Below are 12,014 nucleotides of genomic sequence, written 5' to 3'. Positions count from 1 at the left end.
ACTAAGTGCATAACCTTTTGTTTAGTGATAACTGCAGCACCCCAGAGATATATATTTGTCTTATTAACGCTTGTGGGAGTCTAAAAAAAAAAAAAATGGCTGCCCTTTTGCCGTATGATTTGCACTAATGCTCTTCCTGTCTACGCACTGAATCTAATTTGCAATAAAAAGATGACGCATACCCACTGTACACATTGTATTCCAATTACGCCATTTATTATCATTTGCAGACCAAATAATGTCAGACTACAGGATCAGCCCCAAATCAGGAAGATAATACATTTAGTTATAACCCATATAATGAAACCTCCTTGCTGCATTACGTCAGTGTTTGGCACACGCCAACTTATTGATGAGCTAACAGACAACAAAAATGTAAAGACTTTTTAGGGTTGGTGCCAGGTTTCATTTGGTAGACTTTTTTGTGCGCAAAACACAAAAAGAAACATTTGAAGCTAATGGCGCAGATTGAGCCATTTCGGTACATACAGAAGGCATAGTACACAAAAGCAATTAAAAATGAGCTTTTCACGGGTCAATTTTGGGCCTAAAGGGAAGGTTGGCGCCACAGCCTCGATCACTGTGCACCACATACAGTGACATATCCACTGCCAAGTACTGAACACTGAAAGCTAGGGGCTGGGCATTTAAAGATGGCAGCAAATCTCCCATGAAGTCTAAAAATCAGTGAGATAGACTCTAGATTAGTGGCACGTAACAGGTCTGTGACAGAACAGACCGTGAAAACAGCGGTGGGCGCCGGACACAGACGATGTCACAGTGACGGAGAAAAAGAAGGGATTGATTTGGAGATAGCTGACCATTCTTCCATATGTCATATTAAGCTGGTTTATTCAGTGGGACTGCACCTTTAACACATCTAACAAGTAAATATTATACAAAGATCGGCTCTATTTATGATTCATATAAGGCACGCAGAGTCCTCTGCATTTTTATAAGGCGCATAAAAGTATTAAACGAAGATTTAAGCCTATACTTTTCATTTTTATTTTCCTTGCAATTATCCTAAAAGGTCAAATATTTGCTTTATCTGTATAATTCAATTTCATAAAGGCCTTTTTGATTTAAATGAACTCCCGTGTAATAGCTGCAATCAAAAAGGAAGATTAATTAAGCTTACGAGAAACGTACTGTGCCTTATCAGACCTTTTATGTTATTGAGATCACTAATGTATTTCCATTTGGGATTAATATGGTGATCTTGCTCTGTTCCCACTCTGATTTATCTGTTATGTGTTCCGAAGTCCATGTCTCATACAGGAAGGTACATAAAAGGCTACTAGGCAGGAATTATGCATTAGATATTGTGCTAAGTAATTACGACTTGGTATTTATGGATGCAAAGATCTCTGAGGCGCCTATATTTAATTTATTTAATTTGGTCAGCTCCACCAAACATTTTATGATCAACTCCTTTTATTTAATTGGGTGTCCTTGGTAAGGATGAGCTGTTGCAGAGTCACTGAATCCAAACCCCCTTCCCTCCGAACTGGGTGATGGCGGAGCTTACTGTAGTTATAAACCGTACCGCAGATCGGATTTAGGGACCCAAATCCTGTTTCTGCCTCAAATTCGGTTCAGGACCCCTCTTCCCAACCCTGAGCACCCGAACCCCCTGCTGTGGCTTAGAGGGAGGGAACAGAGGAGGTTAGTGGTGTTCACAGGGGAGGAGGGACACCACCTTAAAAAAGGGCTCCAGACAATCACGCCAACCCCTCCTCCCCAGATCACCAACATTTCAATTTATTCACCATTGTGATAATGTCACAGACTTTTGTTTGGTTCTGAGCCCATTGATTATTTTTTACCCAGCATGCATCTCTTTATACTTCTTTGGAATTATCTTCACATTTAGGGTCCAAGTTTCACTTCCATACGTGAGCACGGACAGGATACAACGGTCACATCCATACGTGAGCACGGGCAGGATACACGGGTCACACACTTTCCTCTTGAGGTTCAGTGGAAGGTTCCCTTGAAAGATTGTCTTGTTTCTTTCAAATGTGCTACATCCCATCTACATTCTCCTATACATTTTTTTTGAAAGGTTCCCATCCATTGTTACTTGCCGGACAAGGTAGACATCAACTTTGACTTCTAGTTCTATTCCATTTATTTCGATCTTTGCAGAGTTGACGCATTTGTTGAACATCCTTTTGGTCTGGCTGAGATTCATATGGAGGTCCACCTTCTTGGCTTTGATGAGCTCTCTGATTTGTTGATGGACGTCTTCTGGACTTGTGACAAAAATAACAATGTCATCTGCAATTCTTAGGTGCTCAAATATTCACCATTGATTTGTATTGTTTTTTTCTTCCCAATTCAATGTCTTGAACAATTCTTCAAGTGTTTCTGTGAAGAGCTTTACTGACATGGTATTTGCTTGTCACCTGTCAACTATAATGGTTGATATGGCATTCTCGTAAATTTTCCATATAATGTCAATGTACGCTTCTTCAACACTTTGTCTTCTTAATGCATTTAAAACTGCTGAGGTGTAGACAGAATCAAATGCTTTTTTCATAATCTACAAGTCCTAAACTGAGTGGTAAATCGTATTCATTACTTTGGGAAATTACTTCTTGCACAACTTGGATGTGGTCCATTGGGTTGTATCCACTGAAAATCCAGCTTGTTCTCTAGGCTGCGCTAAATCCAAGGTCTGTGACAGCCGATTTAGGGTGTATCTTCTTAACAATCTTGTAAGTGATTGGAAGTATACTGGTCTGTAGTTCTTGAGGTCTTCTTCGTCTCCTTTCTTTTGGATGAGGATAACTATGGCATAGCCCCATTGTTCCGGAATGTTCTTGTTCTTCAAGCAGCATGTCAAGAGGTTTGCAAGTGTTTTTTCTGATTCTTTCGGGATTTCAGTAGTAACGCCATCTTCTCCGGTGCCTTGCCATTCTTGGTTTTCATTGCTTTGCCACTTCTGGGAGGACACACCATAGGTGGTTTCTTCCTCTGCTGGATTATTCTGTGTTATCCGTGTTCTCATACAATTTTATGTAGAAGTCCTCAACTCTCTTTATAAGTGCACAGTCTTTCATTGTTGATCCATTGTCTTGTTTGAGGGCCATGATTTGCTTCTTCCCAATATAAGTCGTTGCTTCATCTTCTTTAAGCTTTTCTTATCTTGTATGTATGCATGTATGTATGTGCGTCTTTATTTTTACAGCGCCATTACTGTACATAGCGCTTCACAGCAGTAATACACGTGACAATCATATAAAAAATAAATTATATAAATAACACAAAGGGGAGAAGTGCTTCAGACATAAAAGTAACATTTAGGAAAAGGGGTTCCCTGCTCCGAAGAGCTTACAATCTAATTTTGTTGGTAGGAAGAATGTACAGAGACAGTAGGAGGGCGTTCTGGTAAGTGCGTCTGCAAGGGGCCAAGGTTAATGTATGAGGTGTTTATTATCAGCCACGGAGCTACTCAGATGCTTACTTATGCAGGTGTGTTTTAAGGTGGATAAAGAGGGTGCTAGTCGGGTATTGAGGGGAAGGGCATTCCAGAGGTGTGGGGCAGTCAGAGAGAAGGGGTGAAGGCGGGAGAGGGCTTTAGATACAAAAAGGGGTAGAGAGAAGACATCCTTGAGCAGAACGCAAGAGCCGGGATGGTGCATAGCAAGAAATTAGGGTGAGGTGTAAGGAGGGGAAGGATAGTCTCTCACAATATCAGTTACATTTTTAAAAATCTTCATTTATACTTTTACGGATCGTCTCACAGCTGTACATATTCAATTCTTGTTGCATCCTGGGATTGCTTCATTTCTTGTCCTGCTTTCTCTCGACTAGTATTTTTTTATCCTGTTTTTGTTAGCAAATCTTCAAAAAAAATTCTGCGCTTTCAACTACAATTTTAATAAGATTTTTATAATTGTTTGTTAAAGTGTCCCTATATATTTTGAGCAAGCTGAAGCAATTTTTAAGCTGTAGTTCAAATTCTCTGCATTTATTCTTGATGTTGATTGGTTTTGTCTTCTTTTAAATCAGTTTTCTTCTTTCCATCTTTGCATTTAGATGTAATTTGCAGCGAGCCAATCGGTGATCATTACTTGTGTCAAAACGGTTAAGGACTGTGCGTCTTCAATCACGTGTTTTTTGATTGCTTAGGATATAGTCAATTTCATTCTTTCTTCCATCGTGTCCAGTCCATGTCTGTGTTATATTTTGGTTCCCCAATAATTAATTCACGACATACAAGTTTTCACAATACTGCAAATTGTACCAATCTGTCCACACATTACTCATTCCTGTTGCCGTAACAATACTTACCAACTGATGTTTCGTCTCTCTGCTGGGCGCCAATGTTTGCGTTGAAATCTCCCATAATGTCCTTGTGGCGACAATTTCCTTTGTGTTTAAGTGGGCTGGAGCTTTGAGTGCTGTGGGTCATATGATGTCCTGTATACAGTACTCTACTTTGGTGGGGTCATATCATTGAAATTCCACTAGAGGTCAGTACAACATAACAAACTGATGTATATTCCTGTTTCCAAGTGGGTCACACACCTCAAGCAGCGGTTCTGCGGGTCAATTAACTTGTGCAAAGTAATCTTTACAATCACCAAAATCAAATTTGGCTAAGAAAATATCAACGTTTTGCTGCTTTGGTGAAATTCCCACGTTGAGCTCCCACATGCGCTGAATGAGCATCGCTGCCTTTGAAGCCAGTGAATTTGATTTAAATACCAGTGTCCGCTCTCTGAGCGATTTATGTAGCGGTTATAGGAGCAGCTAGGGGAAGACATAGGGAGCGGTTAGAGGAGCAGTTAGGGTAAGACATAATGGGTGCAAAAAAATACAGCACCAGAATTCTCAAAATCTATAATAAAATAACTCCAGTGCCGGTCATTTTGCCACACCAGTTTTGCAGCCGTCAGACTTGAATTAATAGACCTCACACTTATCTAATCTATATTACGAGAATAGTTTGGGGCATTGTAGAAATCCCAAATATATCAGTGTCCAGCACAAGGTCGTGGCTAATTGAGCTTGTTGATGTTTACGTCCCTCTGGGTAGATTATCCACAATAATAAGACAACACATTTCAGCTTCTCTCTGCAGTGAGCTGCATACTAAGACATTCAGGACAGCAGCATCAGTCTCTTTGAATTAACGTTGAGATAAACGTGTCACGTGGAAGAGACGCGAGGCCAATAACAAGCACTTTTGGTTCCAAAAGTTGTCTAAACTTTTTGCTGGGTTTCTCAAACATTTTTAACCCTTTGGGGGGGGGAGGGGTTAGCTACTACATCAGGGTCGGCCAACTCCAGTCCTCGAGGGACATCAACAGGTTAAGTTTTCAGGATATCCCTGCTTCAGCACAGGTGGCTCAATCAGTGGCTAAGTCAAAGAATGAGCCACTGATTAATCCACCTCTGCTGAAGCAGGGATATCCTGGAAACCTGTCCTGTTGGTGGCCCTTGGGAACGGGAGTTGGCCAGTCATTGACTACTTCATGGGGCCTGACACCTGACACTCTTGGGCTCCCTGTGACATTGGCGAGACATAATGTTACTGCTCGTTTTTTTTTGGGGGGGGGGGGTCAAATTCTATGCGCCCCACATGCCATCTATGAGGATGTGGAAAGGACAAGGGGGACTCTCTCCTCTTCCGTTCCGTTATCAGTGACGGTACAACCCTCAAAGGGTTAAAGTTCGAAGGTACCCGGCAAGGCGAATTACTGCATGTTCACACATCACTGCCCCCCCCCCCCCCCCATATTGATCTGGGACTATAGGGGGGCATTTGTTGCTTAGACATTATATTTCTTTACCTCCTGCTGGCTCCCTGCTGCACAGCAGCTTAAAGCAGGAGTCCAAGCTGACTGCCATTTAAAACATATTTTTTTTATTTACTGTAATTGATCTATTCTTTCCCTTTTCAGCGCTGCTTTGTTTTGTCTTAATCTGATGCTTTGATTTAAGCATTTCAAACATTAAGTATCTGGGAGCTAAAAATGGAACTCTCCCCAGATCTCAGTGCAGCCTCAAGGTTACCAGCACACGCTCAGAAGCAGTGATACTAACGTTTTATCACTAAAACCTGTATAGGGAAGGGGAAACTCGTTGATACTGAAACCCCACACTCCATATCATACCATGAACACTAGTCTTTTGACACCGTAAGACTAACAGACCCGCTACAATCCCAGTAGATAATGGTGTCTGACGGAATCCAGCGGGATTTGAAGGTAAATCCTACAGACGGATTTATATAGATGGATGGATAAAGAAGATACGCTATTCTGTATTCAAGTGGACTTGTTTAAAAAATGTTCCTGTCTCTGTTTTATAATGCACGCTGGGAAGGTTGATTGTGTCAAATCACTGCTGGGTGACTCTTCAAAGGTTTTTGTGTTCTAAAGACAAAACTTCAAATCTATTTCAATCCTTAATAATAGCGGAATATTACATTTTCCCCGCGTACTTAAGAACTGATCCAGCAGGGATTTTGTTTAAAATTCTTTAAAATGTTCTTTTTTACTTAATGTATACAAATATATAATAGTGGAGAACACTGACAAAGGTTTTCTGTCTCTCTCTTATAAATGCCTCGTCAATGTTTAATAAGCCCGTTCAGCTGGTTATAAATGCTGCATGATGTGATATGCAGGTAAGGCACTTTAAAAGAGCTATTAAGAAATTAGCTCAAACTGTATTTTGCTCCCTAATGCAGTCGAGCTCTTGAACAGAAATCCTTCACATCTCTAGGAGATGGCAGGCCTTTGAATACTGTGCCGTCTGCTTTGTGAATGACAAATAGTTTCAAACTGATTCCCTTCCGTGTAGATTTGAGTTTTGTTAATGCATATGCAGAGAGGATGAAGATGTAATCACGGTGGTATGGCCGTGGTATCTCCAGCGGGCCACGCCAGCCCCAGAGCAATCTGCTTTTCCAGTGTCGATGTTCTGAAAATGTTTGTAGTACTTTCAGAATCCTCCTCTACTTTAAAGGGTTAATCCTTCCTAGGATCAAATGGCAATAATATGTTTAAGGGGATACACAGAGGCGGTTCCTACAATCCCATTAGTACTGCATGTTATATATTTTTGTTCGTTATCATATCTCTCCGCGTGTTATTATATCACTCTGTGTGTTATTATATAGCTCTGCATGTTATATATCTCTCTGGCTGCTATTATATCTCTGTGTTATATCTCTCTCTGCATGTTATTATATCTCTCTGCATGTTATATATACCTCTGGCTGTTATATCTCTCTGCGTGTTATTATATCTCTCTGCGTATTATTATATCTCTCTGCGTGTTATTATATCTCTCTGGCTGTTATATCTCTCTCTGCATGTTATCTCTCTCTCTCTGCATGTTATATACTGTATCTCTCTACATGTTATATCTCTCTACATGTTATTATATCGCTCTGTGTGTTATTATATCTCTCTATGTGTTATTATATCTCTCTGCATGTTATTATATCGCTCTGCGCGTTATTATATCTCTGCGTGTTATTATATATCTCTGCATGTTATTATATCGCTCTGTGTGTTATATCTCTCTGCATGTTATTATATCGCTCTGCATGATATATCTCTCTACATGTTATTATATCGCTCTGTGTGTTATTATATCTCTCTGCATGTTATTATATCGCTCTGCGTGTTATTATATATCTCTGAATGTTATTATTTATCTCTGTGTGTTATTACATCTCTCTGCGTGTTATATCTTCGTCATTATATCACTCTGCATGTTATATCGCTCTGTGTGTTATTTTATCACTTTGCATGTTATTATATCTCTCGGCGTCATTCTATCGCTCAGCATGTTATTCTATCGCTCTACATGTTATTATATCGCTCTGCATGTTAATATATCTCTCTGCATGTTAATATATCTCTCTGCATGCTACACTCCTTTGGAGAAAGTCCATAATCCTACTGCTGCCTAAACTGCCTTACACATTGCCGAGACGGAGGGCACGGCAGGGGGCGTCACGGAGGCGGCTGCATCACTCGAATACACAGCGGCTGGAAGGGGCGAGGCAGACACCATCGGATCTACAGGACATTCGTAGCGGGTGCCACACTACCCCTAGAAGTGTGAATGCTGTCTTACTATGAAGATATTGTGAGTTTGATACCACTTGTTTTTAGATAAGATTTTTAAATAATTTGTGCTACTCTATGGGCGTTTTTTGAACTGTCCTCTCTCTTTTTCATCTCCCTGTGTGTTATTATATCTCTGCGCGTTTTTATATCTCTGCGCGTTTTTATATCTCTCTGCGTGTTATTATATCTCTCTGCGTGTTATTATATCTCTGCGCGTTTTTATATCTCTGCATGTTATTATATCTCTCTGCGTGTTATTATATCTCTCTGCGTGTTATTATATCTCTCTGCGTGTTATTATATCTCTGCGCGTTTTTATATCTCTGCATGTTATTATATCTCTCTGCGTGTTATTATATATCTCTGCGCGTTATTATATCTCTCTGTGTGTTATAATTTCTCTCTGCGCGTTATTATATCTCTCTGCGTGTTATTATATCTCTCAGCGTGTTATTATATCTCTCTGCGTGTTATTATATCTCTCTGCGCGTTATTATCTCTCTCTGCGCGTTATTATCTCTCTGCGCGTTATTATATCTTACCTCTCTGCGCGTTATTATATCTCTCTGCGCGTTATTATCTCTGCGTGTTATTATATCTCTCTGTGTGTTATTATATATCTCTGCGCGTCATTATATCTCTCTGCGTGTTATTATATCTCTCTGCGCGTTATTATATCTCTCTGTGTGTTATTATATCTCTGCGCGTTTTTATATCTCTGCATCTTATTATATCTCTCTGCGTGTTATTATATCTCTCTGCGCGTTATATCTCTCTGCGCGTTATTATATCTCTCTGCGCGTTATTATATCTCTCTGTGTGTTATTATATCTCCCTGTGTGTTATAATATCTCTCTGCGCATTATTATATCTCTCTGCGTGTTATTATATCTCTCTGCATGTTATTATATCTCTCTGCGTGTTATTATATCTCTCTGCGTGTTATTATATCTCTCTGCGCATTATTATATCTCTCTGCGTGTTATTATATCTCTCTGCGTGTTATTATATCTCTGCGTGTTATTATATCTCTCTGCGTGTTATTATATCTCTGCGTGTTATTATATCTCTCTGCGTGTTATTATATCTCTCTGCGTGTTATTATATCTCTGCATGTTATTATATCTCTGCGCGTTTTTATATCTCTGCGTGTTATTATATCTCTCTGCATGTTATTATATCTCTCTGCGCGTTATTATATCTCTCTGCGCGTTATTATATCTCTGCGCGTTATTATATCTCTGCGCGTTATTATATCTCTGCGCATTATTATATCTCTCTGCGCGTTATTATATCTCTCTGCATGTTATTATATCTCTCTGCGTGTTATTATATATCTCTGCATGTTATTATATCTCTCTGCGTGTTATTATATCTCTCTGCATATTATTATATCTCTCTGCATGTTATTATATCTCTCTGCGCATTATTATATCTCTCTGCGTGTTATTATATCTCTGCATGTTATTATATCTCTGCATGTTATTATATCTCTGCATGTTATTATGTCTCTGCATGTTATATCGCTCTGCATATTATTACATTGCTCTATACAGCCACAAATGGTCAGTAGGTGGCGCTCACATCTAAAGTTCAGAAAGAAAAATAATACGCCAAATGAAAATAAGATTTTTTTTACCCACAGCTCAAACAATATTAATCATTTCATTTCTTCTATAGCGCAGTAGTGTGAACAGATCTCTGCAAATGGAACTGTGTACTGTACGCTGTGGGGACAGTGTGCTCACAATTGTAAGCCTAGAGTAGTAGCTAAATAAAGCCGTGGCACTCTGCTTTACTACACCTGTTACAGATCGTGAAAAAGCCATTTGTTCCTCATTTCAGAAAGGGATATATTCTGGCTTAAAAAAAAAAATTCCAAAAGAAAAGGTGTGTAAATAAGCCAGGGGCGGCCAACACCAGTTCTCAAGAGCTACCACTAGGTCCGATTTTCAGGATATCCCTGCTTCAGCACAGGTGGCTGACAGTCGCTGTGTCACTGGAGCATGGCCCTGGCTTTTATATTTAATATTATATATATTTATATTAGAAAAAGTCGTACACAATTGTAAGCCTTCCCAGTCCTACATCTTAGTCCTTAAAAAATTAGCTGTATTTAAAAGGGTCCTTCCCATATCTTTTATGTCATATTACTATGTGCTGATCAGGAGTTTGCACAGGCAAAGCCCCTCTCTTCCTCACTTCATGGCCCGTTACACCCCCCCCCCTCACAATGGCAATTGGCCTATTAGTCAAACATGCCTAATAGCTGCAAGCCGCTCTTCTCCACGTCGCTCCAACACACTTTCTCATCGCATCCTCCCATCTTACTTTTGGGTGTCGTCTTGGTCTTTTAATCTCTCCTGGAATTCAGTCGGGTTCCATTTTTGTCCAATGATGGTCACTTCCTCTTGCGATATGTCCGGCCCGCCGCCATTTTAATTTCTTCCCCCTTGTAATGATGTCACAGACTTTTATTTGGTTTCTCACCCATCCATCCTTTTTCCCGTCTCTTCGGGTAATACCCAGCATGCATCTCTCTATACTTCTTTGCGTTGTCTGAAGCTTCTGAATTATCTTCGTATTTAGGGTCCAAGTTTCACACCCATACGTGAGCACGGGCAGGATACATGAGTCACATCCATACGTGAGCACGGGCAGGATACATGAGTCACATCCATACGTGAGCGCGGGCAGGATACACGGGTCACACACTTTCCTCTTAAGGCTCAGTAGAAGAATCCCTTGAAATATTGTCTTGTTTCTTCCAAATGCCTCCATTCCATCTTCATTCTCCTATTGATTTTATTCAAAAGGTTCACATCCAGTTCTTTGTCGGCCAAGGTAGATAGTCTTCAACTTCTAGTACTATTCCATTTATATATATAATATTATATATATATATATATATATATATATATATATATATATATATATACACACAGTATTAATATACACAGTAATATTTACAGGTGCTATATATATATATATATATATATATATATATATATATATATATATATATATATATATATCAGCTGTAAATATTACTGTATATATTAATACTGTATATATATATACACACACACAAAGACTACCGCATGCACACCAATAACATAATTGTACCCAAAAAACCTGGCATGTATTTCCAAACAATATTACAGAAGCCAGCGGTGCTCCAAGGAATAAAGATATGATAAGCAGCAAAAAGAATTCCTGACGGAGCACACAGGTATAACAAAAAAGTATAACAAAGTTTATTGTAATATAAAAACAGGGGAGAAAGTATAAAAAGTGGTGGGGGGTGCCTCAATACTCATCACAGAATCACTAATCCTCTAAGTATTGTTTGAGTGTGAGTATTGAGGCACCCCCCCCCCCCCCCCCCACCACGTTTTTTACTTTCTCCCCTCTTTTTATATTACAATAAACTTTGTTATACTTTTTGTTATACATGTGTGCTCCGTCAGTAATTCTTTTTGCTGCATACATACACATACACATACACACTTCAGAGCTGTGTCCCCTTCGAAATGCAGTTTGCAATTAACTTCCAAACGAACAAAAGCTGACAATCTTTGCTTTTAGAACAGATATATTTGTTAAATTGGGTACATTTATTACAAAAATTAGTTTTTTTGGCCCACTACGAGTAATTGCACCTCTAAGTATGGTTACATTTGTTTATGTTAGTTTAAAACATTTTTTTATAATTTTAATTTAATCAAAGTAAAATGATTATATTGTTTCTTGAATAATTCTACTCTTATCAGGTAATTATCGCTCTTCTTTCCTTTTATCTGTTTGGCAAATGATAGCAGCATAATTAGTTTAAAGAAAAAAATAAGTGGCAAATAGCGGGTGATGAAGAAACAGGAATTATAATGTTCTAGTCTTCCTGGATCAAAGGAG

Source organism: Ascaphus truei, chromosome 21 (genome assembly GCF_040206685.1).
Source record: "Ascaphus truei isolate aAscTru1 chromosome 21, aAscTru1.hap1, whole genome shotgun sequence".
In the NCBI taxonomy this organism is placed as follows: domain Eukaryota; kingdom Metazoa; phylum Chordata; class Amphibia; order Anura; family Ascaphidae; genus Ascaphus; species Ascaphus truei.
The sequence above is the reverse complement of the archived record's forward strand: the minus strand, read 5'-3'. Positions refer to the sequence as shown.